Source organism: Zophobas morio, unplaced genomic scaffold, assembly GCF_036711695.1.
Source record: "Zophobas morio isolate AGI-343-1 ecotype UQ-CSIRO unplaced genomic scaffold, CSIRO_AGI_Zmor_V1 ptg000010l, whole genome shotgun sequence".
Taxonomy (NCBI): domain Eukaryota; kingdom Metazoa; phylum Arthropoda; class Insecta; order Coleoptera; family Tenebrionidae; genus Zophobas; species Zophobas morio.
Genome location: NW_026972115.1, coordinates 1,125,317 through 1,149,976, shown reverse-complemented (window position 1 = coordinate 1,149,976; position 24,660 = coordinate 1,125,317).

The following is a 24,660-nucleotide window of genomic DNA, read 5'->3' as shown; positions in this document are numbered from 1 at the left end:
GGAGGGGACTAGCAGAGTCAGGAGGTGTCCTGAAAATATCGTTCCGAATACCGCTATCTATCGCTTTCCCATATCGTTTAGGGTTGCATTACTCAACCATCTATTATTCAACACTTCAATTTGGCATAGAATTTTAACTTGTATTTTTGCATTATTTTCACCCAGTTTAGAAGATTAATTTAATTGTTAAAAATTGAATATCTTAGTTCTTTAAATTTAAATATCTTAATTTAGTTGTCTTAATCTACTCAACAATTTTTATACAAACTTATGACGGCTGGAACTTATTGTTAATTTTGCTATGTTTGAAATTTTTGCAAATTTAGAAATTATATCGATTTTTAATTTGCTCATTTTGACCCTTCATTAAATTTAATTAATCAGAGTTAACCAGAATTAATTTGACTTATTCTAGTGTAACACAGCGATAAAAAAAAGGGAACATCCTAAAAGAGTGTGAGAGACTTTCAGTAACTTAAGTCCGGGCAAGACGGCTAAGGTAAGTTACTTGGCGCCCAAGTTCTCGCCGACAACTGTCTGAGCTGCCAGTGTTAAAGTACCTCAAAGTTTTTGGGAGCACTTGGACTAGTTTGAATTTATATTATCAGACTAGCTGACCCCGTGAACTTCTTTTCACCTATAATTTAATTTTGAATCTGTAAAACCGAATGCTTTGAAGATGTTTTAAACATATGATAAGCATAATAAATTTTTATTCAAAATATATTTACTTATCCCCTCCAAAAAATTGATGACGTCAGCCCAAAATTTTGCCAAATGAATCCTATCTAAAATGTCCAAAACAGGATGAGACTATACTTGGGATTTATCATTCCATCCATATTTTTTAGTTTTGCTTAAAGAGGGTGTCTCAAAAAAATTAATCACTGAGTCAATTTATGTTATTGATAGAATCAAGAATTGCAAAACTGAATTTTGAAATATTGCAGACATTTTTAAGTTACTGTTTGACATGGTAGGTTTTTAATCAAAATATATCTGTTTATCAAGCTCAAAAACTTGATGACGTCATCTCAAGATTTTGCAGAATAAATCCTATCTAAAATGTGCAGAATATCATCAGTATATTTTCGTAATTAATCATTGCATTCATATTTTTTAGATTTGCTTTTACAGTGACTCAAAAAAACGTACGGATCAGTCAATAACTCAAGAGTTGCAGAAATGAATACTTTGAGATCTTGCAGCCGTTTTAAAGTTATTATTATATATTTTAACGATATTTTTAACAGTTTTTACATTTTTATTTGGTCTAACAAAATCAACACTACTAACATCCGTCATTCGTTTGTCTGTGTGGTGTCCCATTTTGAACATCACAAGTTTTAGACACGTTCAAAAGAATAGTAAGAGTTGAATAAATTGCTCAAAAACTAATTGCCACTAATTCCTGGATTTGGTATCATGTTCATTATCATTAGTGACAAGAAACCTTCGTCTATTTACTTTTTAGAGGTCCGCAGTTACCAAGGTATTGACTATAGAGATTTTTTCACAATCAATGAATGAATTAATTACAACAGAAAAAACGAAAAATCCATTAAATCCATATTGAAGTTTCCATTTTTGTCGTTGGAACTCTGCTTCTTGACTTAATAATAACCGTCTGTCCTGGATTTAAAGGTCTTATAGCGTCCAAAGTGCCCTATGGAGCTTTGGTTTGAATTTAACCCTCATTAACATTAACTCCTATCAATTAAAGTGATACTTCGAACAGTTTTTAGAGTTTTTATTTAGTGTAAGAGAATCATGATTAATAAAACCCGGATCAAAAACGTCCAAATGCCTCTTTGATCCCATGGACCGGAAAAAAAGCCATTCGTTCGTCTGTGTGGTGTCCCATTTTGAACATTACAAAGTTCCAGAAACGTAAGAGTTGAATAAATGGCTTGATACAGCTAAAATTCCTAAAATTCTTAGTGGCACTATATCATTACGTAATTGCTTACCCTAATTAACAGTTGATGATTAATTGTAATGATGCCTGAACTGGGTATAACTACAGTTTCCTGCGTTTTAAGTATGAGCAAACATAAAAGTTTCCTGTTTTCAGTATTCCATAGGAACCAGGGTGAATTGTAAGCGGAAACAAAAATTTTCTCTGACTAAAAGCAATTTCATTATAAACAAGAACAACTGCTAAACTTTGTACCTCATCTTCTATTAGCTGTCCAAGCACACAGAAAGCTATCGCCACATAAACTGCAATTGATGCGATGAATACTAATCTTACCTCGTCTATGAGGGAGGTTTTCTGAAAAATTTCCGAGTAAGTATATAGTTTTCATTAGTTATATATAATAGCACGACCTACCGGCATTAAAATAATGGCCAACCCAGTTAAAATAATTCCAGCTGAAAAATGAAACGTCGGATAGTAGAATAGCTCGTTTATTTTTTCATTGTACCTGAAAAATTCATAAAAAATGATTTCGTACGTTAAGAAGTTATTGTCTAACCTGAGAAGTACTTGATGAAGTTTGATGCACGAAATCAGCTCGGTTTTCGCAAAGTCTTGATAAGCTGGATCGTAAATAGCGTGAGCTAAATCTGGACCATTCGACAGATTTTCCAGTCTTACTTTTAACATTCGAATTTGGTTGTAAAAGGTGCATTATCAAGTACGTCACACAACAAACATTACCGACGATTGTAAACGCAATGTGATAAAATGATGAAAACAGGATTATCAAAATCGTTTCTAAGAACCATCCGTTAAAATTATCCACAACTAATTTCACAGGAAGGATGACGTCGTAATTATTTCCAAGCCACGGCATGCATCCAGTGGCCGTTGCTAGAGTCAGTACCATCACAATTTTTGAAACAGTTTTGATCAGTTTTGCAAGATTCTGAAAGTTGTTGAACTCGTCATTACCGAGACTTCGCAAGGGCCAGAGCGAAGGAAATATGTCATAATACAGATTCCAGAATATCTTCTGGTAAGAACCGTGGTACAAAATTATGTAATGCGAAATTATCTAAAATACACTTTGAGTAAATATAGACAAATGCATTTTTGTAACAAAAAATCTGACCAACGGGCCTCCACATACATACGCTATGTATTGACTCAACAACAAATTCCACTCTTTAGTTAGCAAGATGATCACCGGAGCACCAAAAAAATTTAGTACACAAAAAGCATAAAAAAAGTAATTAATTTTCTTTACGATCTTGTTTCCTGTTAGTATGTCTGGTAAACGCAACATTTCTAACAAGGAATCGTCTAAAACAAATTTTAAAATTTCGATGAACCATGTCAAGGTATTTACGAACCTTCTAATATTTTTGGCAAAACCATGCTGATGTTTCACGATCTAACATAAAACCGAGGAATATTTCCCAAATTATGTCATTTACATTTATATTATGAATGTATATGGGTTGTATTTTGAGCGTCCCAGTTTTTTGCAAAAACAATAATGGGAAATATAATTGTAATGACGCACTAAATATCCACAGCTATTTTTAGTTAATGTAGTGGTGATCTTTTTTGTTGTCAGAGTCTCTCTTATTTATATCATGTTCATTATCATTAGTGTCGAAATAACCACATGATTATACATTTTTTTCACGAGGGTTGCCTTAATTAATATAAAAATAAAGCAAACAGAGAAGGACAAATCCATTGTCCCCACAAGTTGTTGATTATTAATGTTTTCATGTGTAGAAGTGTGTCTCTTGTGTTAATAAAAATTTATCCAACTTAGTCACTTATAACACATTCCAGTTATAATTTAACTCTTTGCTCTAAAAAGAATTGCCTGTTTTCAAATAAAGCATAAAAATATATATAAACATAAACATTTTATCTCCCCTAACATATCATGGCTTTATGACGTTATAAGTTGCAATAATTTAACAGGTCAATTGTGCTACTTTTCTCATCCGAACACTAAACTAAATCTGCAACAATTTTCGACAAGCTTATCATCCATGTGGGGGCACTAGTGACCGAGTGTTCGGACGAGAAGACTAGCACAATTAAGATCGAACGTCTTAAAAACATTTCATTGTTCAATTGTGCTACGCATTCTCAGTGTTTTCTTGTAGTTTTAAGCCAATCAGATACCCCACGGGCTCGGAAAGAGCAACGAAACCATCAAATTTTAGCTAGAAACAGTATTTTTGTCGATTTTTATTAAACCTGAACTGTATTTCAACATTTTTTGATGATTCTGAGCGTCGAAACACACATAGAGCATGCAGAATCGTCTCAAATTAGGAAAAGGAGACGTTTGGGTCAATTTTATGCATTCTGGCGTTCGTAGATACAAGAAAATTGTTAAAATTCTTCAAAAACTTCACTTTTGAAGCGTTTTTTTGTAGTTTTAAGCCAATAAGAAACCCTACGGGCTCGGAAAGAGCAACGAATCCATCAAATTTTAGCTAGAAACAGTATTTTTGTTGATTTTTATTAAATCTGAACTATAATAGAATTTTTTCAGGATCAGTGAATCAATTATCACAGAAATATAAAGAAAAATCCATTAAAGCCATATTAAAGTTTTCGTTTTTGAATATTAAATCCTTTATTGATAGTCAATTAAACTGACATTTCGAACAGTTTTACAGTTTAATGGGCAGTTATCTAAAAGTACTTTAATAAATAGACTCAAATAAATTTTACTATTAAAAATCAAACCACGGGGCCTCCACATATATACGCTATGTATTGACTCAACAACAAATTCCATTCCTTATTTAGCAAGACCATCAGCGGAGCTCCAAAGAAGTTTAGTACACAAAATGCGTAATAAAAATAACTAATTTTCTTGACGATCTTGTTTCCTGTCAATATGTCCGGTAAACGCAACATCTCTAACAGCGAATCGTCTAGAAATAAATTTTACGATTTGGATGAACTGTGTTAAATATTTTATGTACCTTCTAGGATTCGTGGCAAAACCATATTGACGTTTCACCACCAGCTCTAACATAGAACTGAAGAAGGTTTCCCAAACTATGTAGATATACCCATTCCGGTTTGAATTATAAATGTATGTAAAAGTTTTATTTTGAGAGGGTCACATTTTTGCAAAAACAGTAATGGGAGAAATAGTTTTAATGACTCACTAAACTTTTATCTATTTCTCTTTATTGTAATGGTGAACTACTTTGCTGACAGTGTCTAACTTTTGAAGTCATGTTCATTATCATTAGTGTGAAGATAGGTTTTTTCTATTTACCTCGTCGGGTCGTCAGCTACCGAAATAACCCGATGATGGTACAATATTTTTCACGATCAATGTATTAATTCACAAAAAGAGGAAAATTCTATTGGATCCTCATAAATGGATTATTGAAGTACTATTTCAGACAACTTTTATTTATTGTAACAACATTAACACAAATTACACTTATGAATAGAAAGAACTTTGAATTTTTTAACTGCTCTTGATAAACAAATACCGACTTGTATCTCTAGCAGGTAGAATCCGGTAGGTATACATCTCGTTACAAACATTAGACAGCTTTAGACACGTTCAGTAGAAACGTAAAAGTCGAATAAATAGCTTGATAAAGCTAAAATTGAAGAAATTTTTAGTTGCACTAAATCACTACGTAATTACTTACACCAATTAACAGTTGATGATTAATTGTGATGATGCCTGAACTGGATATAACTACAGTTTCCTGCGTTTTAACTATGAGCAAACACAAAAGTTTTCTGTTTTCGGTATTCCAACAGTACCAGGGTGAATTGCAAGCGGAAATAAAAATTTTCTCCGACTAAAAACAATTGTTTTATTATAAATGCAGACAATTACTAAACTTTGTACCTCATCTTCTAGCAGCTGCCCAAGCACACAAAAAGCTATCGCCGTATATATTGCAACTGATGCGACGAATACTACCCTTACCTCAATTATGCGGGTGGTTCTCTGAATAATTTTTAGTAGTTTTCGTTAGTTATATTGTATAATAGCGCGACCTACCGGCATCAAAATGAGGGCTAAACCAATTAGAACACCACCAGCTGAAAAATAAAACGTCGGATAGTAGAACATCTCGCATAACTTTTCCTTATAGCTGAAAAATTCCTAAACAATTATTTCGTAAGTAAAGAAGTTACAGTCTAACTCAAGAAGTACTTGGTGGAGTTTGATGCACGAAATCAGCTCTGTTTTTGCAAAATCTTGGTAAGTAGGGTCGTGGATAGCGTGGGCTAAATCTCGACCATTCGACAAATTTTTCAGTCTTACTTTTAACATGCGAATTTGGTTGTATAGGTGCATTACCAAGTACATCACACACGAAACGTTACCGATTATTGTAAGTGCCATGTGGTAAAATGATGAAAACAGGATTATCAGAATAGTTTGTAAGAGCCATCCATTGAAATTATCCTCAGCTAATTTCACAGGAAGGATAATGTGGTAATTATCGCCAAACCAAGGGATTCCTCCGGTGGCCGCTACTAGAGTCAGTACCGTCACAATTTTTAAAACAGTTTTCGTCAATTTTGCTAGTTTCTGAAAGTTGTTGAAGTCGTCATTACCGAGACTTCACAAGGGCCAGAGTGAAGGAAATATATCATAATACAAGTTTCAGAATATCTTCTGATAAGAACGGTGGTACAATATTATGTAATGGGAAATTATCTAAAATGCACTTGCGGTAAATATACACAAATAAATTTTTGTACCAAAAAATCTGACCAAGGGGCCTCCAGAAACGTAGGCTATGTATTGACTCAACAGCAAATTCCATTCCTTACTTAGCAAGACGATCACTGAAGCTCCACAAAAGTTTAGTACACAAAAAGCATAGCAAACGTAACTAATTTTCTTTACGATCTTGTTTCCTGTTAGTATGTCTGGTAAACGCAACATTTCTAACAAGGAATCATCTAAAACAAGTTTTAAAATTTGGATGGACCATGTCAAGGAAATTATGAACCTTCTAATATTTTTGGCAAAACCATGTTGATGGTTCACGATCTAACATAGAACTGAGGAATGTTTAGCAAACTATGTCGTTTAGGTTTAAATTATGAATGTATATGAATTTTATTGTGAGCGTCTCCGTTTCTTGGAGAAACGGTAATGGGAAATATAATTTTAATGATGCACTAAACATTCATAGCTATTTCACTTTAATGTACTTATGAACTTTTTTTTTGCCAGTGTCTGGTTCTATATATACCATGATCATTATCATCAGTGTCAAGGTATTTTATATATATATTTGCCTTGTCGAAGTTCTTAGTTATCGAAATAATCAGACGATAATAAATCTTTTTCTCAAAAGTTGAATTAATTAATACAAAAATAAAGCAAACAAAAACGGACAATTCAATTATTAATGTTGCCATCTTTGGAAACGTGTCTGTTGTATTAATACAGATTTATCCAACTTCTCCGCTTATTTTAACACATCCCAGTTACAACTTAACCCTTTGCAATTTGCAATAATAAAACAGTTCAAACGATTTTACGATCTTAATACTTAACACTAAATGAAACCTGCAACAATTTTCGAAACGCTTATCATCCGTGTTGGGGGCGTTCGGAACAGTGTTCGGATGAGAAGACTAGCACAATTAAGATCGAACGTCTCAAAATCGTTTCACCTGTTGAACTGTGCTACGCCTTCTCAACCGAACACTCTCCATTTTTAACTAAGTCGACATAGGTAGAAATATCGTTGCAAGTGAAAAAATAAGAAAATCTGCGATGTGTATTCGTTAAAAATTTATTGGTTTTCCACAGGTTTTTTGATTAATAACGTTTTCGTATTTAGTCCGTGGAACTGTGTTGGGTTAATAAAGGTTTATCCTTATATTTTTTTTTGGATTTTACGATGTTCTGGTTTCATTTCTGACCTCTCGGTTATTCGATTTTTCACATTTTTTGGACTTTCTGATTTTCCGATTTTTTACATTTCAAATGTTTCGATTTTTGAAAATTTTTTCCGTTTTTAAATTTTTCGATTTTCCAATTTTTTATTTTCTCAATATATATTTAACGATATTTTCATGTTTCGATTTTTCGGTCTTTCAATTTTTCGATTTGTCGATTTTTCAGTTTTCCAATTTTTCAATTTTCCAATTTTTCGATTTTTGTTTTGGATTTTTTGATCTCGTTTCAATTTTTTTACTTGGTCGGTATTGCTATTTGTTCCAGTTTTTCGATTTATTACATTTTACATTCTTCCATTTTTCAATTTTTCGATTTCACGATGTTTTTTTCTTGACGTCTCTCTTCGGTTTTAAAAATTTTTTGGACTTTTCGGTTTTCAAATTTCTTGTCTTTTGCAAGTTTTTGATTTGTTAATTTTTCAGTTTTGGGAATTTTTCAATTTCTGGATTTTTCATCGATATTTTAAGTTTTGTCATTTTTGATTTAGATTTTTCGGTTTTTCAATTTATCTATTGTTCATTTTCTCGATTTTTCGGTTTTTTAGTTTATCGATTTTTTTTTATGTTGAATTTTTCAATTTCCTAATTGTTCATTTCACTTGAAAAATTTGCAATTTCTCATTATTTCAGTTCCCCGATTTTACAATTTTTCGATTTTTCAAATTTTGGATTTTTCGATTGGGTTTTTGATTTTCGGACAATTTTTGGTCTTTTCAATTTTTAGTGTGCAGATTTTTTTTTGTAATCTCAATTAAAATTTTTCAATTTCTCGATTTTTCAATTTTTCAATTTTTCGATTTTTAATTTTTTGACTTTTGGATCTCGGTTTTTCCGTTTTCCGACTTTTTCATTTTTTAATTTTTCGATTTTTCGATCTTATTTCTTGACATCTCGGTTGTTCGATTTTTAAAATTTTTTGGATTTTCCGATTTTTAAATTCCTCAATTTTTTAGTTTTCGATTTCTCAGTTTTCCAATTTTTCGATTTTTCTATTTTGGATTTTTTGATCTCGGTTTTTTCAATTTGTGGATTTTTCGATTCATCGATATTTTAATTTTTTGCATTGTTTGATATCTCGATTGCTCGATCTTTCGATTTTTCGAATTTTTGGATTTCGAGTTTTCGGTTTTTTAATTTTTGGATTTTTAGATTTTTTGTTTTTTCCACAAATTTAATGTGAATTCGATGATTTGATTTTTCTGTTGTTCATTTTCTCGGTTTTTGGTTTTTCGATTTTTTGATTTATCGATTTTTTTTATGTTAAATTCTTCAATTTCCCAATTTTTGATTTCAGTTGAAAAATTTCAGTTTTTCGTTATTGCAGTTTTCCGATTTTTCAACTTTCCAATTTTTCAATTTTTCGATATTTTAAATTTTGGATTTTTCGATCTGGTTTGTTTGATTTTTCGACAACTTTTTGGCTTTTCAAATTTTAGGGTTCAGTTTTTAATTTTTCAATTTTTTGATGTTTCGATTTCTCGATTTTTCAATTTTTCAGTTGTTTGATATTTCTATTTGTTTCAGTTTTTCGATTTTTCAAAATTTACATATTCCCATTTTTCAGTTTTTGGATTTTACGATGTTCTGGTTTCATTTCTGACATCTCGGTTATTCGATTTTTAACTTTTTTGGACTTTCCGATTTCCGATTTTTTACATTTTTAATCTTTCGATTTTTCAAAATTTTTTCCGTTTTTAAATTTTTCGATTTTCCAATTCTTTATTTTCTCAATATATATTTAACGATATTTTCATGTTTCGATTTTTCGGTTTTTCAATTTTTCAATTTGTCGATTTTTCAGTTTTCCAATTTTTCAATTTTCCAATTTTTCGATTTTTGTTTTGGATTTTTTTGATCTCGTTTCAATTTTTTTACTTGTTCGGTATTGCTATTTGTTCCAGTTTTTCGATTTATTACATTTTACATTCTTCCATTTTTCAATTTTTCGATTTCACGATGTTTTTTTCTTGACGTCTCTCTTCGATTTTAAAAATTTTTTGGACTTTTCGGTTTTCAAATTTCTTGTCTTTTGCAAGTTTTTGATTTGTCAATTTTTCAGTTTTGGGAATTTTTCAATTTCTGGATTTTTCATCGATATTTTAAGTTTTGGCATTTTTGATTTAGATTTTTCGGTTTTTCAATTTATCTATTGTTCATTTTCTCGATTTTTCGGTTTTTTAGTTTATCGATTTTTTTTATGTTGAATTTTTCAATTTCCTAATTGTTCATTTCACTTGAAAATTTGCAATTTCTCATTATTTCAGTTCCCCGATTTTACAATTTTTCGATTCTTCAAATTTTGGATTTTTCCGTGAACAGCTTTGAATTATAGTTTTGGATTTACCTTAGTGATTTTAGTGACCGATAATTTTGTGTTAAATATTTGACCAAATAGTCGTTAATATTCGACAAATTTAAATTAGCTTGTTTCGGTTTTAACGCCCATTAACATAAATTAATAATTGAATATTAAATCGTTCTTTATTGATAATCGATTGAAGTGCTGTTTCAAACAGTTTTTATTTAGTTAACAACATTAACACTACTAGCACGCGAATCAGATACTTATTCCAGATGTTTCTAATTGATTTTACTTTATTTCACATTGAATTTCCCGCCCTTGCATTATCTGTAAAACGGATTGTCTATTTTCAAAAAAAGCAAAAACAACAGTAACAGACATTTTTATTTAATTAAATTACACGTAAAATTAATACGTACTAACATTGACATGAATACCTTATGAAAAGCGATAATATATAAGGAGATTCTGAGGCAAAATTCAGTTATACACGCTGTTCTATGAAAATTATTTTTGCATTATTAATTATTATTGTAACAGAGTTCCAGTGGATGCAAGAATAACGTTCAAAAGATTACACAGTTTCAGACACGTTCAGTAGAAACATTAGTGTTGAATAAATAGTTCGATAAAGCTAAAACGAAATGTTTACTTTGTTGCACTGCGATTAAACAACAATTACTTACACGAATCAGAAGTTGATAATTAAGTGTAATGAGGCCGGAACTAGACAAAACCAGAGTGTCCTGTGCTTTAAATAGGAGCAAACCAATTAGTTTCCTGTTTTGAGTATTCCATAAAACCCAGGGTGTGTTGTAAGCATGAACAAAAATTCTCTCCGACTGAAAACAATTTTATTATAACAAACACCACTATATACTATACACCTCATCTTCTAGTAGCTGCCCAGACACGCAGAAAGTCACCGCCGCAGTTGCTGCAATCAGCGCAATGCATCCTATTCGAATCACAATTATGAGGGAGTTTTTCTAAATTATTTTCCAATAAGTGCATTTGTTTACCTAATTATAGTATAATGACCTACCGGTATCAAAATCAGGGACACGCCAACTAAGACCGCTCCAGCTGCATAATGAAAAATCGGGTAATACACGTAGTCGTTTATTCTCTGGGTGTACCTGAAACATCCCCAAAAATGTATTTCATAATTTACAACTTACAGACTAACTTGAGAAGTACTTGATGAAGTTTAATGCAGGAAATCAGCTCGGTTTTTGCAAATTCTTGATAAGCTGGATCGTAAATAGCGTGAGCTAAATCTGGGCCATTCGACAAGTTTCCAAGTCGTACTTTCAACATGCGTATTTGATTGTATAAGTGGAGTACCAGATATGCCAAAATAAATATATTAGAGACTACCGTAAGCGTCATGTGAAAATATGATGAGTAGAACATTATCAAAAACGTTTTTAATAGCCACCCGTGGCAATTATCCATGGCTACTTTTACCGGAAGTATAAAATCGTAGTCAATTTCTATGCCAAACCACGGTAAAGCTCCTATTGCCGTTGCTAAAGCCAGTACTATGACAATTTTTGACCACCTTATAGCCATTTTTGCGAGCTTCTGAAATTTGTTGAAATCTTCGTTGCCGAGACTTCGCAAGGGCCAAAATAAAGGAAATATGTCAGAACACAAAGCGTTGTACATCTTTTGGTATGAGCTCTGGTACATTATCGTGTAAGCGGCAAATACCTAAAATATACTTCGCTAAGTATACATAACACTGGAAACTCTCACCAAAGGGCCTCCAGATATATACGCTACGTATTGGCTCAGCAACAGATTCCATTCGTTATTTAGCAAAGTAATCACTATAGCTCCGCAAAAATGTGTTATAGAAAATACAAAATAAAAGACACTAATTTTCTGTGTGAACTTCTGAGACAATATTGCAGGCAGACGCAACACTACGATCAGTGAATCATCTGCAAGAAAAGTGTTAAGGTTGGGATGAAGTGTCTCGAAGAAACCGGTTACCTTCTAATATTTGTGGAGGGACCATAGTGGTGTTCACAGCCGGCTTAAACCACGACCTGCTGTAGAACTGACGAAATTTTCCCTCGTTCTAATAACCTTGATCTTTAAAAAAACAATAACGAGAAAGTTAGATTTAATGTCGCGCTATCGACATCAACTTTTTGGTCGTCCGGAGTTGATATTATGTTCATTAGTTTTCAGGTATGTTTTGTCTAACTAACCCACAAACTTATAGATGTTTTTTCACAACTAACGAATTAATTAAGACAAAAATGTACCTTAGAAATAAATAGGAACATTCGTCACTAATTCGCGCCTACCGCAGGTTACTTATAAGTGGTTTATTTTTCAATTGTAATGTACACTTGCGCTCCAGCCTTTGCTGTAATCAGGATTGTCTGTTTTGAAAAAAAAAAACAAAACATATATATAATTGTGGTAGATATTTATTAAATTACACACAAATTTGGCATAGATATAAATACGATATTGTGATAACCCAAGCATCCCAAAAAAATTTGAAAAAGTCGCGAAAATTTTACAAGTGGAGTTTGGGGCTCCTGGTTGTGGCTGTTCTCCCACCGCGACGGTGATTCTATTCTATCTGTAAGTTATCATGAAGAAACGCGTCGGACGAGCAGACAGCTACGGTCGCAAACTCGTGGTTGGAAATCCTGGCTATTGACTTCTATCCAAGGCCTGCTCGAGGAACCGCGCACTCCGCTTCCGCCACGTGTTTCACTTTCTATAACTCTGATATTAAACCACAATCGAACAAGTGTTAGTTTCAAAATAAACAACATTTAAATCGCCATACACTTTCATGAAACTTTAAAGAGCAAAGAATTCTCATCTGAGATTAAGATTGGATATGAGACAATTTATATGACAGAAACATTAATCAACAAATTATTTACATGTTGAAACATGATGAAATTATTTATTATTTTGAAGGAAATAATATGTATTCGGGCTTTTACCATTGGATTTCTAGAATTTTTATAATTCCAATGCTTATTTTTCAGGCCAAAATTTTCCTTTGTGTAGACTCTACTCATACATTTATCAGGTGGTGTCATTTTCGGGAGACCTGAATATGCAGAAATTAAAAAAATTATCAAGAGTTATTTTACCATTTTTTTGGTCCCAGATTCTAATTCAGAAGGTTCAAATTAGGGAAAGGACTAATTTTCAGACAAATCCAGTTACGTTTACGCGAGATAGCTTGAAATGACCTAAATTAGAGAATTTTGACAGGAATATCCCTGGAAAAATTACCCAAAAAATGAGCATTTTTCAATCTGTTTGATATGAAATTTCTGGATTTATTTTGTCCAGTTTCGTGCATTTCGGGTACTGGTAGTTAAAAATTTTCATTATTTTAAACGAAATCCTGCCTTAACCAAAACTCAATTTTCGGAAGACTCGAATATTAAAAAATGAAAAAAAAATCAAAAACTCTTCTACAATTTTTTTGGTCTCAGATGCTTACTCAGGAGGTCCGAATTAGAGAAAAGAGTAATTTTCAGAGAAATCTAGGTATATTTAGTCGAGATAGCTTTATAACGCGTAACTTGGAAAATTTTGACCGGAATATCCCCGGAAAATCGCCCAAAAATAAACGTGTTTCCATCTGACTGAAATTAAGTTTATAGGGTAATTTTTATCCAGATTTTCTGCTAGTAGTTGTTGAAAATTTTCATTATTTTAACCGAAGTCCTCCTTTAACCAAAACTCAAAAACCAAATTTTGAGTTTGATGGTCTTTAACTTTTGAACGGACTAAGATAGCATATTCCGGTTTTCACTATTCGATTTCTTGAAGTTTTATAGTCCCAATTTTCAGTTTTGATACCGAAATTCGTTCCTGTGCAGAATCTACTCACACATTTATCGAATGATGTTGTTATCGGGACACTTGAATATTAAAAAATTAAAAAAAATATCAAGAGTTCCTTTACAATTTTTTTGGCCAGATTCTTGAGCAAAGTACTCGAATTAGGGAAATAATTAATTTTCAGATAAATGCAGGTACGTTTAATCGAGATAACTTTATATGACCTAAATTTTGACAGGAAACTTTCCCAAAAAATGAAGATGTTTCAATCTGTCGGAAACGAAGTTTCTGGCCTAATTTTCCCCAGGTTAGTGCACTTTTAGCAACAGTTCTTTAAAACATTTCAGTATTTTAAAAGAAATCCTCCTTTAACCAAAACTCAAAAATCAGTGTCATTTTCGGAAGAGTCGAATATTAAAAAATGAAACAAAAATAATACATTTTTTGGTCTCAGATTCTTTCTCAGGAAGTTCTAATTAGAGAAAAGGGTAATTTGAAAAAGCCGCGAAAATTTCAAAAGCGGAGTTTGGGGCTCCTGGTCGTGGCTGTTCTCCCACCACGACGGTGATTCTATTCTATCTGCAAGTTATCGCGAAGAAACGTGTTAAACGAGCAGGCCGTTACGGTCGCAAACTCGTGGTTGGCAATTGACTTCTAGCCAAGGCTCTTCGAGGAACCGCGCACTCCGCTTCAGCCACGTGTTTCTGTGTTATTTACCCTAATTCCATTTAAATGTTCGCTTCTGATATTAAATCACAATCGAACAACTGTTAAAGTTTCAAAATAAACAACATTTAAATTCGCCATACACTCTCGTGATTCTTTAAATAGCAAAGAATTCTCATCTGAGATTAAGATTGGATATCACACAATTGATACGAGGGAAACACTAATCAACAAAATAATTACATGAAAAAAAAATTAGTAAAGATTTATAAAAACAAAAAAGATCTGGTGTGAAGCAAAACTTCAATTTAAATTATAGAGCAAAAAAAAATCTGATGTGAGATAGAGAAAAATCGCTTGAGGTGAAAAATTACGAAGCTAACAAAATTACATGAGGTTAATATTTGCCACACGTTATCAACGATTCAAACAAAGAATTTATGTTAAATGATGCCAGTGACAGGTTACTTAAAACAATTATCTTTGAGAGTTTATATCGTGGACTGCCCCCGGCTTATCCCAAATAAACACATGATAAAAAAACACAAAATGCATCCCACGTTGCGAGAAAAATGTCTTGGTAATGATAATATGATCATGACTGCCCAAGGAGAAACAATTTAATTCCCAGGCCCCCAGTTTCCCAGAGTTGGACAACATTAGGTTAACTTAACTGCGGTAAATAAACTGTCAGCAATCTAGGAATTAGAAATATTATAATGTAACACTTAAGGATAAGCTTCCAGAAACCTTATTTATAACTTGGTAAATAAACTAAGTGGATCTCATGACTATTAAATTGTGTTAGAACCAGTTAACGATTAAAATCCTAACATGAACTGTGAATTTACAAACAATGATTAAAATAAATCAAATTTTTAATGGAAACATCCAGTTGTCGTCACTAATATAATAAGAGGGTTTACCTTGACAGATTATAAAGCTTTCGACACGTTAAGCAGAAATATTAGTGAAACTTTAAAGAGCAAAGAATTCTCATCTGAAATTAAGATTGGATGTGAGACAATTTATACGACAGAAACATTAATCAACAAATTATTTACATGTTGAAACATGATGAAATTATTTATTATTTTGAAGGAAATACTCATTTAACCAAAACTCAAAAAAATAAATTTTGAGTTTGACGGTCTGTAACTTTTGAATGGACAAAGATAGCGTATTCGGGCTTTTACCATTGGATTTCTTGAGTTTTTATAATTCCAATGGTTATTTTTCAGGCCAAAATTTTCCTTTGTTTAGACTCTACTCATACATTTATCAGGTGGTGTCATTTTCGGGAGACTTGAATATGAAGAAATTAAAAAAATTATCAAGAGTTATTTTACCATTTTTTTGGTCCCAGACTCTTATTCAGAAGGTTCAAATTAGGGAAACGACTAATTTTCTGACAAATCCAGTTACGTTTCCGCGAGATAGCTTGATATGATCTAAATTAGAGAATTTTGACCGAAATATCCCTGGAAAAATTACCCAAAAAATGAACATGTTTCAATCTGTTTGATATGAAGTTTCTGGATTTATTTTGTCCAGCTTCGTGCATTTTGCGTAATGGTAGTTAAAAATTTTCATTATTTTAAACGAAACCCTGCTTTGACCAAAATTCAATTTTCGGACGACACGAATATTAAAAAATTTAAAAAAATCAAAAACTCTTCTACAATTTTTTTGGTCTCAGATCCTTACTCAGGAGGTCCGAATTAGAGAAAAGAGTAATTTTCAGACAAATCTAGGTATATTTAGTCGAGATGGCTTTATAACGCGTAACTTCGAAAATTTTGACCGGAATATCCCCGGAAAAATCGCCCAAAAATAAACATGTTTCCATCTGACTCAAGTTAAGTTTCTAGAGTAATTTTTATCCAGATTTTCTGCTAGTAGTTTTTGAAAATTTTCATTATTTTAACCGAAGTCCTCCTTTAACCAAAACTCAAAAACCAAATTTTGAGTTTGATGGTCTTTAACTTTTGAACGGACTAAGATAGCATATTCCGGTTTTCACTATTCGATTTGTTGAAGTTTTATAGTCCCAATTTTCAGTTTTCACACCGAAATGCGTTCCTGTGCAGAATCTACTCACACATTTATCGGATGATGTTATTTTCGGGAGACTTGAATATTAAAAAATTAAAAAAAAATATCATGAGTTCCTTTACAATTTTTTTGGCCAGATTCTTTATCAAAGTACTCGAATTAGGGAAACAATTAATTTTCAGATAAATGCAGGTACGCTTAATCGAGATAACTTTATATGACCTAAATTTTGACAGGAAACTTTCCCAAAAAATGAAGATGTTTCAATCTGTCTGAAACGAAGTTTCTGGCCTAATTTTCCCCAGATTAGTGCACTTTTAGCAACAGTTCTTTAAAACATTTCAGTATTTTAAACGAAATCCTGCTTTAACCAAAACTCAAAAATCAGTGTCATTTTCGGAAGAGTCGAATATTAAAAAATAAAACAAAAATAATACATTTTTTTTGGTCTCAGATTCTTTCTCAAAAAAAATTCGAATTTAAGAAAAGCGTAATTTGAAAAAGCCGCGAAAATTTCAAAAGCGGAGTTTGGGGCTCCTGGTCGTGGCTGTTCTCCCACCACGATGGTGATTCTATTCTATCTGCAAGTTATCGCGAAGAAACGTGTCATACGAGCAGGCCGTTATGCTCGCAAACTCGTGGTTGGCAATTGACTTCTAGCCAAGGCCTCCTCGAGGAACCGCGCACTCCGCTTCAGCCACGTGTTTCTGTGTTATTTACCCTAATTCCATTTAAATGTTCGCTTCTGATATTAAATCACAATCGAACAACTGTTAAAGTTTCAAAATAAACAATATTTAAATTCGCCATACACTCTCGTGACTCTTTAAATAGCAAAGAATTCTCATCTGAAATTAAGATTGGGTCTCAGACAATTTATACGAGGGAAACATTAATCAACAAAATAATTACATGAAAAAAAAACTAGTAAAGATTTATAAAAACAAAAAAGATCTGGTGTGAAGCAAAACTTCAATTTAAATTATAGAGCAAAAAAAATCTGATGTGAGATAGAGAAAAATCGCGTGAGGTGAAAAACAAAGCTACAAAATTACATGAGGTTAATATTTGCCACACAGTTACTTAAAACAATTATCTTTGAGAGTTTATATCCCAAACAAACACAAGAAAAATGTCTTGGTGATGATAATATGATTATGACTGCCTAAGGAGAAACAATTTAATTCCCAGGCCCCCAGTTTCCCAGAGTTGGACAACATTAGGTTAACTTAACTGCCGTAAATGAACTGTTAGCAATCTAGGAATTAGAAATATTATAATGTAACACTTAAGAATAAGCTTCCAGAAACCTTATCTATAACTTGGTAAATAAACTAAGTGAATCTCATGACTATTAAATTGTGTTAGAACCAGTTAACGATTAAAATCCCAACATGAACTGCGAATTTACAAACAATGATTAAAATAAATCAAATTTTTAAGGGAAACATCCAGTTGTCGTCACTAATATAATAAGAGGGTTTACCTTGACAGATTATAAAGCTTTCGTTCAGCAGAAACATTACTCAACAACAAATTCCAGTCCTTCTTTAGCAAGATAATCGCCACGTCTGCACAAACATTTATTACCAAAAAAGCGTAATAAAAGAGACTGATTTTCAATATAGTTTTCTTTGCTGTCAGTATTCCTGGTAAACGCATCACTACTAACAAGGAATCACCTGTTTAAAAAAGTGTCAAGATTTAGCTAAACTGGTTTAACAAACATTGTACCTTCTAAAATTTCTGTGAGAGCCATGGCGAAATTTCTGAACCTAATGTAGAACTGTGGAATTTCAACCAAAATATGTACACTAATGGAGACTTAAATTATATATATGTCAGAGTGTCGTTATGATGGTTTTATTAATTTACAAAACCAGTAATGGAAAAATTGTCACCGGATAATAGGTTTAATGACATACTAAATATTTATGGACGTTAATATTTAACACTTTTGTCTATTTGTCGAGGTCCTCAGTCATCGACTTCGACTAATTTAATTTTATTTTCAAATTCAGTTATTTTAGCGTTCGGATAATTTTATTTGCAACAATAGTTCAAATATGGTCGTTAATATTCAATAAATTTGAGTTAGCTTTAGTTTGGTTTTAGGCCCCATTAACATAAATTAATAATTGAAATTATTATTTACGGATAGTCGATGAAAGTGCCATTTCAAACCACTTTAATTTAGTCTAAACAGAATTCTGCTGTTAATTAACCCAACTAGTTATTTTGTATTTTCGTTTTACACACATCGTTCGGCTTGAACCAATTTTTATTAAAAGCCCCTTTGTTGATTTTTAGTGGTGAGTGCGTTTGTCATCACACAAAAAATATTTAAACAAGTCCCACGCGTCCATCAGCCGCCACACATTGTTTCTAGTTTCATTTAATAAACCGACAAATGTCCTGTTTATCTGTTTTGTTGTTATTAAATCATTTAGCGAGCTTTTGATGTTTAATTCCCACCAATCCGACCGATAATTGAAACAATAAAGCTCCAAAATTCGGGATGACGCATCTCTAAAACCACCCACTATTAAATTTCCAAACTACGAGTTTAACAAGAATCGCGCGACCACTCATATTTACATACAAAACACATCACGACTCCCTTGTTGACTTCTGCAAGCTGCCACCAACAAATGCAGTAAATCCTGGCATTTATCGACTCGGAAACTCCTTATTGTTTCAAGTCGGTTCCCAGTCCCTGGAATCATTCATTTCGGTGAAGAACCGCCTGCAATCTGGAAGTTACACCGTGTAGTGATATAAATTTCAGGTGATAGTCTCCTGGTCGGGGAGAAAAATCTCCTCGGCTGGGTTTAATTTAAATATGGAGAAGAGCTCAGGGACCATGCGGCGGAGTACTAAGAAGATTAAAAACATGACATGATAGTCGGGTTTTATGTATCAGATATGCAACTAAAAGTTATTACGTGGATTTTTAAATTTAAGCTTGACGTTTCATTGATTGATAAAAACGTGTCGGTTTGTGTAACAAACGCAATCTTCGTAATTTCATCACCGGCAAAAACGGTTCGTAATTAAAGGCATCCGTGCTTCACAAATGGAAAAAATCCGATATGAAGCTTTCCATTCTTGAGGCTGCGGCGCTTTGTAATTCAGTAAATCGCTTTGTCCTTTGTAACTACATACATGTTTACGAAACGGGATGTAGCAACCCTTTGAACCAAACTAGCTAGATTTTATAGCTACACATTCAAACGTTCTGGGTATTGATTTCGGCGGATAATGAGGATCACATTTAAAAGGCTTTGAACGCGATTTTGATAGACAAATTATGTAAAAACGAGCGGCTATTTCCTTTGTAACAATCGAGCCTGAAAGCCTGAAAATCGGTAAATAGGGTTTGAGTTGGGAGCTGTTAATGTTAGTTTGCAGTTTGCTTTAGTGCAAGTGATACGACTGGGTTGTTTTTGGTCGAGATATTAGCCAGCACTTTAATAAAACAAACTTTAATTAACACCCAGACGTTGCTGCTGAATCTCGATGTAGGTTAAAGTGGAATGAACACCTCACAGTGTGTCAGATTTTCGGTATTTCGGCTCAGGAAGAGCGAAAAATTCGCGCTCCGGTTGGTACTCGATTTTTATTTGAAATTGAGTTGTTATTTCACGGGCACGTCTCTCTAAAATTTCGGCAGTTTGAATGAAGATAAATGGCTTCCCGGCAATGGTTAATTGAAATAATTATCTCCGTAATTCATGGATCGGTGTGTGCGATGGCTGGCTTTAATAAGTTTGATCGAATTACTGAAACAAAAAGTTTCCAATTATTGCGGCAAATGATAATGGTTTCAGCTTTCCGTGAAATAACGTGATATGTTTAATCGAGTTGGGCTTAAACTATCCGGCTTTGTGTTTCGCTTTTCAGTTAAAATATTTTAATGGCCTGGACGCTATAATGTTTCTAGAGCAGAAATTTCTCTTGTTGGGAGGATGGCTAGTATTTCTGCATTAAGAAAAAAATTTACCCGTTCAGTTTGCCTAGGTTTCAATTTCTAGACTAAGTTTGTCCAACTGATTGCGTTTTTGACACCGGTTGTTGAAAATTTTTTTTCAAGAAATGAAGTCGTGAGATTGACGGTTTATAATTTTTAAACCGACAAAGAGAGCATAGTCCGGTTTCTATTATTCGATTTCTCATAGTTTTCTAGGTATAAGGATCGATTTTCAGCTAGATATCTATATCTCTTTAGAATCTACGCGCACATTTATCGAACGATGTTATTTTCCGGAGATTTGAAGTTTAAAACATAAAAAAAAATCAAGAGCTTTTCTACATCTTTTTTGCTCCTAGATCCTTAACCAGAAGTTGAGAATTAGTAAAAGGAATCATTTCCAGAGAAATCCAGGTACATTTGACAGAAAGAGCTTGATAACTTCGAAAATTTTTACCGGAATATACCCGCAAAAATCGACAAAAAATAAACATGTTTCAATCTGCCTGAAATTAAGTTTCTAGAGTAGTTTTGTTCAGATGAGTGCATTTTTTGGCATCAGTTATTGAAATTGTTTATTATTCTAAGGGCCGGTTGCATAAACGCAAATCAAATTTAATCTCTGATTAAGAACAATTGTAACTATGATAATAACAATCGTTACTATGGAGTTAATCAGAGATTAAATTTGATTTGCGTTTATGCAACCGGCCCTAAAGGAAATACTCCTTTAACCAAAACTCAAAAAACTATATTTTGAGTTTGACGGTTTGTAACTTTTGACAAAGATAGCATATTCCGGTTTTTACCATTCGATTTCTTGAAGTTTTATAGTTCCAACGATTATTTTTCAGGTCAAAATTTTCATCTGTGTAGAATCTACTCATACATTTATCAGGCGATGTCATTTTCGGGAGACTTGAATAGGAATAAATTAAAAAAATAGTCAAGAGTTATCGTACCATTTTTTTGGTCCCAGATTCTTATTCAAAAGGTTCGAATTAGGGAAAGGACTAATTTTCGGAGAAATCCAGTTACGTTTAACCGAGATAGCTTGATATGACCTAAATTAGGGAATTTTGACCGGAATATCTCCGGAAAAATTACCGAAAAAATGAACATGTTTCAATCTGTTTGATATGAAGTTTCTGGATTAGTTTTGTCCAGCTTCGCGCATTTTGGATAATGGTAATTAAAAATTTTCATTATTTTAAACGAAATCCTGCTTTAAGCAAAACTCAATTTTCGGAAAACTCGAATATTAAAAAATGAAAAAAAAAATCAAAAACCCTTCTACAATTTCTCTGGTTTCAGATCCTTACTCAGAAGGTCCGAATTAGAGAAAAGAGTAATTTTCAGATAAATCCAGGTATGTTTAGTCGAGATAGCTTCATATCGCCTAATGTCGAAAATTTTGACCAGAATATCACCGGAAAAATCGCCCAAAAATTAACATGTTTCAATCTGCACGAAATTAAGTTTCTAGAGTAATTTTGTCCAGATGATTGCATTTTTTGAAATCAGTTGTTGAAATTTTTTATTATTTTAAAAGAAATCCTCCTTGAACAAAACTCAAAAAAACAAATTTTGAGTTTGACGGTCTGTAACTTTTGAACGGACAAAGATAGCGTATTGCGGTTTTTGCCATTCGATTTCTTGAAGTCTTATAAACGCAACCATTATTTCTCGGGCCAAAATTTTTACCTGTGTACAATCTACTCATACATTTATCAGGCGATGTCATTTCCGGGAGACTTGAATTTGAAGAAATTAAAAAAATAGTCAAGACTTATTGTACCATTTTTTTGGTCCCAGATTCTTATTCAGAAGGTTCGAATTAGGGAAAGGACTAATTTTCTGAGAAATCCAGTTACGTTTAACCGAGATATCTTGATATGAACAAAATTAGAGAATTTTGACTGGAATATCTCCGGAAAAATTACCCAAAAAATAAACATGTTTCAATCTGTTTGATATGAAGTTTTTGGATCAATTTTGTCCAGCTTCGTGCATTTTGGGTAATGGTAGTTAAAAATTTTCATCATTTTAAACGAAATCCTGCTTAACCAAAATTCAATTTTCGAAAGACTCGAATATTAAAAAAGGAAAAAAAATCAAAAACTTTTCTACAATTTTTCTGGTGTCCGATACTTACTCACAAGGTCCGAATTAGAGAAAAGAGTAATTTTCAGATAAATCCAGGTATGTTTAGTCGAGATAGCTTCATATCGCCTAATGTCGAAAACTTTGACCAGAATATCACCGGAAAAATCGCCCAAAAATAAACATGTTTCAATCTGCACGAAATTAAGTTTCTAGAGTAATTTTGTCCAGATGACTGTATTTTTTGAAATCAGTTGTTGAAATTTTTTATTATTTTAAAAGAAATCCTCCTTGAACCAAACTCAAAAAAACAAATTTTGAGTTTGACGGTCTGTAACTTTTGAACGGACAAAGATAGCGTATTCCGGTTTTTACCATTCAATTTCTGGAAGTTTTATAAACGCAACCGATATTTTTCGGGACAAAATTTTCACCTGTGTAGACTCTACTCATACATTTATCAGGTGGTGTCATTTTTGGGAGACTTGAATTTGAAGAAATTAAAAAAATAGTCAAGAGTTATTCTACCATTTTTTTGGTCCCAGATTATTATTCAAAAGGTTCGAATTAGGGTAAGAACTAATTTTCAGACAACTCCAGTTACGTTTAAGCGAGATAGCTTGATATGAACAAAATTAGAGAATTTTGACCGGAATATCTCCGGGAAAATTACTCAAAAAATGAACATGTTTCAATCTGTTGATATGAAGTTTCTGGATTAATTTTGTCCAGCTTCGTGCATTTTGGGTAATGGTAGTTAAAAATTTTCATTATTTTAAACGAAATCCTGCTTTAACCAAAATTCAATTTTCGGAAAACTCGAATTTTAAAAAATTAAAAAAAAAATCAAAAACTCTGCTACAACGTTTTTGGTCTCAGATCCTTATTCAGAAGGTCCGAATTAGAGAAAAGAGTTCTTTTCAGATAAATCGAGGTATGTTTAGTCGAGATAGCTTCATATCGCCTAACTTCGAAAATTTTGACCGGAATATCACCGGAAAAATCGCCCAAAAATAAACATGTTTTAATCTGCCTGAAATTAAGCTTCTAAACTAACTTTGGCAGGTTGAGTGCATTTTTGGTATCAGTTGTTGAAAATGTTCATTATTTTAAACGAAATTCTCCTTTAGTCTAAATTTAAAAAACTAAATTTTGAGTTTACCATTCAATTTCCTGAAGTTTTATAGTACCAATGGTTATTTTTCATGGTCAAATCCTTACCTGTGTAGAATTTACTTAAACATTAATCGGACGGTGTTATTTTAGGAAGAATTGAATATGAAAAAAATAAAAAAAAAACACAAAAGTTATTCTACTATTTTCTTGGTAGCAGATTCTTGTTCAGAAGGCTCAAATTATTAAAAGAACTAATTTTCAGAAAAATCTAGGTAAGTTTAACCGAGATATAGCCCAAATTCCAGAATTGTGACCGGAATATCCTCGGAAATATTACTGGAAAAATAAACATGTTTTAATACGCCTGAGATTAAGTTTTTAGACTAATTTTACTCAGATAAATACATTTTTGGCATCAGTTGTTGACAATTTTCATTATTTTAAACGAAATCCTTCTTCAACCAAAACTCAAAAAAACAAATTTTGAGTTTGACAGTCGTTAACTTTTGATCTGAGAAATATAGCATATTGCGGTTTTTACCATTCGATTTCCTGAAGTCTACTAGTCCCAATGGTTATTTTTCATGCCGAAATCCCCACCTGTGTAGATTCCACTTAAACATTAATCGGACGGTGTTATTTTCGGAAAACTTGAATATTAAAAAATAAAAAATAAAAAAAACAAAAGTTATTCTGCCATTTTCTTGGTAGCAGATTCTTACT